Raw genomic sequence first — 4,112 nt, forward strand, 5'->3', positions numbered from 1 at the left:
TGATCCACCCGCCTCGGCCTCCCAAAGTGCTGGGATTACAGGCTTGAGCCACCATGCCCAGCCTTATTTTTTTATTTTTTTAAAGACAGGGTTTCACCATGTTGGTCAGGCTGGTCTTGAACTCCCAACCTCAGGTGATCCACCCGCCTTGGCCTCCAAAGTGCTTGGATTACTGGTGTGAGCCACCATGCCCGGCCCTAATTTTTGTATTTTTAGTAGAGACAGGGTTTCACCATGTTGGCCAGGCCAGTCTTGAACTCCTGACCTCAGGTGACCCACCCCCCCTTGGCCTCCCAAAGTGCTGGCATGCAATGTCCTTCCAGGTTCAAGTGATCCTCCTGCCTCAGCCTCTGGAGTAGCTGGGATTACAGGTTTGAGCCACTACATCTGGCTAATTTTTGTATTTTTAGTAGAGACAGGGTTTCACCATGTTGGCCAGGCTGGTCTCTAACTCCTGCTTTCAGGTGATCTGCCTGCCTTGGCCTCCCAATGTGCTGGGATTGCAGGTGTGAGCCACTGCTCCTAGCCATGGCATTGACGACTTTGAGCTCAGTGTATGGGCCAGGGGTCTTCAGCTGCCGCACTCAGTCTGCTGAGACTGACCCAGTTCTCTCAACAATTTCTTCCCTTCCACGTGTCTTCCTCCTCCAACTCCTGCAAGGTCCATCCCCTTAAATAAACCAGTCACCAGGCACCTGCACCCCGGGAACCCCCTGACTGGGCTGTCCCAGGCTCTCCAAGATCAAACTCGTGGCCACACCTTGAATACCAAATAACTGTGACTGTCACAGGTCAGCTTGTATTGTAGGTTGAATTCAAAGATTCGTGTAGAAGTCTTAATCCCTTCCTACCTGTGGGTGTGCCCTTATTTGGAAACAGGGTCTTTGCAGATTGACTGATGGATTTTTAGAGACTGGATCTCGCTCTGTGGCCCAGGAGTGACCGGGGCAATCACAGCTCATTGCAGTCTCCAACTGCCAGGATCAAGCTATCCTCCTGCCTCAGCCTCCCAAAGAGCTGGGTGACAGGTGCACACCACCATGCCCAGCTAATTAAAATTTTTTTTGTCAAATGAGCCAGCCACGGTGGCTCATGCCTGTACTCCCAGTACTTTGGAAGGCCAAAGTAGGCAGATCACTTGAGGCCAGGGTTTCAAGACCAGCCTGGCCAACATGACAAAACCCTGTCTCTACTAAAAATACAAAAAAATTAGCCTGGCATGGTGGTGCACACCTGTGGTCCCAGCTACTCAGGAGGTTGAGGCAGGCAGGAGAATCGCTTGAACTCTGCAGGCGGAGATTGCAGTGAGCTGAGATCACCCTATTACACTCCAGCCTGGTGACAGAGCAAGACTCTGTCTCAAAACCAGAAAACAAAAAACAAAACATGGCAAGTTAGGAAGGACCCAAGTACAAATTCCCCCCTAGAGCCTTCAGACAGGGCAAAGCTCTGCCACCACCTTGACTTCGGACTTCTAGCTTCCCAAGCTGTGAGAGAATACACGTCTGTTTTAAACACCCAGTTTGTGCTAACGAATTTCTGCAACCTGGGAAATGAATGCCGTCAGTTTCTCCCTCTTCTCCAGCAGGCCTCGGCTTGCCCACCCACAACTCAGAGGCCTGCCCTCACCTACAGCTTGAGCAAGTCACCCTGTGTGTGTTCTCAGCTCCACTTGATCACACATGTCGTCATTCCTAATCAGCTGTGTCATTGCCTGTGAATTCCTAAATCGGCCAAAAGAACAAAACTCTTGGCCAGGGGGCTGACACCTATAATCCCAGGACTTTGGATTGGAAGGCTGGGGCAGGAGGATCACTTGAGCCAAGAAGTTTGAGACCAGCGTGGCCGATACAGTGAGACTATGGTCTCTACAAAAAAAAAAAAAAAAAATCTGGGCAGGGTAGCACTCATCTGTAGTCCTAGCTACTCAGGAGACTGAGGTGGGAGGATTGATTGAGCCCAGGGGGCGGAGGCTGCAGTGAGCTGTGAGTGCACCACTGCACTCCAGCCTGGGTGACAGATAGAGATCCTGTCCAAAAAAAAAAAAAGAATATTCAGCCCGGAACAGTGGCACATGCCTGTAATCCCAGCACTTTGGGAGGCCAAGTTGGTGGATCACCTGAGGTCATGAGTTCGAGACCAGCCTGACCAACATGGACAAACCCTGTCTCTACCAAAAATGCAAAATTAGCCAGGCATAGTGGCATGAGTTTGTAATCCCAGCTACTCCGGAGGCCCAGGCAGGAGAATCACCTGAACCCAGGAGGCAGAGGTTGCGGTGAGCCGAGATTTCACCATCGCTCTCCAGGCTGAGCAATAAGAGTGAAACAGCATCCAAAAAAATAATAATAATAATACCCATGTGGCCAGGCACAGTGGCTCATGCCTGTAATCCCAGCACTTTGGGATGCTGAGGCAGGAAGATTGCTTGAGTCCAGGAGTTTGAGTTTGAGACCAACTTTGGCAACATGGGGAGACTCTGTCTCTACAAAAATAAAAAATAGCTGGGTTTGGTGGCACATGTCTGTAGTCTTAGTTACTTGTGAGGCTGAGGTGGGAGGATCGCTTGAGCCCAGGAGCCGGTGGTTGTGATGAGCCAAGATCATGCCACTAACTACAGCCTGGGTGACACAGCCAGACCTTGTCTCTATTTAAAAAAAAAAAAAAAAAGGCTGGGCACGGTAGCTCACACCTGTAATCCCAGAGCTTTCAGAGGCTGTGGTGGGAGGATTACTTGAAGGCAGGAGTTGAAGACCAGCCTGGGCAGCATAGCGAAACTCTCTCTGCACAAAAAGGAAAAAAAAATTGTACTTGATGGTTCTTTGGAAACAAAGAAACAAACAAAACAACAACAAAACCCACACACAAAAAACAAAGAATCTGAACATCATTATTCATCAGGGAAATTCAAAATAACGTGAAAATCAGATACCACCCAAAATCCTTTAGAACCTCTAAAATGAAAAACACTGACCTTAACAAGTGTTGGAGAAAATGTACAGGAACTAGACTATTTTATTTTATTATTTTATTTATTGATTTTGAGACAGAGTCTCACTCTGCCACCCAGGCTGGAGTACAGTGGTATAATCTCGGCTCACTGCAATCTCCACCTCCCCAGTTCAAGTGATTCTCCCAATTCTTCTGCCTCAGCCTCCTCCAGTAGCTGGGATTACAGACATACACCACCATACTCAGCTAATTTATTTTATTTTTGTTATCGCCTCACTCTGTCACCCAGGCTGGAGTGCAATGGTGCTATCACAGCTCATTGCAGCCTCAAACTCCTAGACTCAAGCGATCCTCCCTCCTCAGCCTCCCAAGCAGTGTATGAGATTAAAGGCACATACCCCCACATTCTGATACAGAATTTTTTTTTTTTTTTTTTGAGACGGAGTCTCGCTCTGTCACCCAGGCTGGAGTGCAATGGCCCACTTTGGGCTCACCGAAACCTCTGCCTCCCGGGTTCAAGTGATTCTCCTGCCTCAGCCTCCCGAGTAGCTGGGATTACAGGCGTGCAGCACCACACCCAGCTAATTTTTGTATCTTTAGTAGAGACGGGGTTTCACCATGTTGCTCAGGCTGGTCTCGAACTCCTGAGCTGGTGATCCGCAAGCCTCAGCCTCCCGAAGTGCTGGGATTACAGGCATGAGCCACCGTGCCCGGCCAGAATATTTTTTAAGTATGTACAGCTTATTACATGTCCAGTATTCCTTAATAGAGTTGAGAAAACAAATCATATGGTGGCATTAGGGCAGTGACTCACAGCTGCCCTTGAGCAGAACCCAGTAAGGTAACATTTCCTCCTACGGACTGCGTTGTGGCGTCTGTGCAGGAATTTTGTCCTGAGCCTCTCAACAATTCAAAAAATGTTTCCGTGCATCTCCACCCAGTTCCCATGCCTCTTAGTGAAATAAATCATGCCGGAAATCCCTCCCAGGCAGAGTGGTTGCTGGAATAAATTACAGTCTTGAAGAAAACATAACTATGTGGATAGGCACTTTCTCACGATAGATCATGTTCCTTGTCAAACTTCCCCTGTTTCTTGGGGCCATCCGGTCCTGTCCCTCGTGCATCCATGAATGATGTTCTAGAAATGAGTTCTGTTAATT

Source organism: Cebus imitator, unplaced genomic scaffold (genome assembly GCF_001604975.1).
Source record: "Cebus imitator isolate Cc_AM_T3 unplaced genomic scaffold, Cebus_imitator-1.0 Scaffold263, whole genome shotgun sequence".
NCBI classification, from domain to species: Eukaryota; Metazoa; Chordata; class Mammalia; order Primates; family Cebidae; genus Cebus; species Cebus imitator.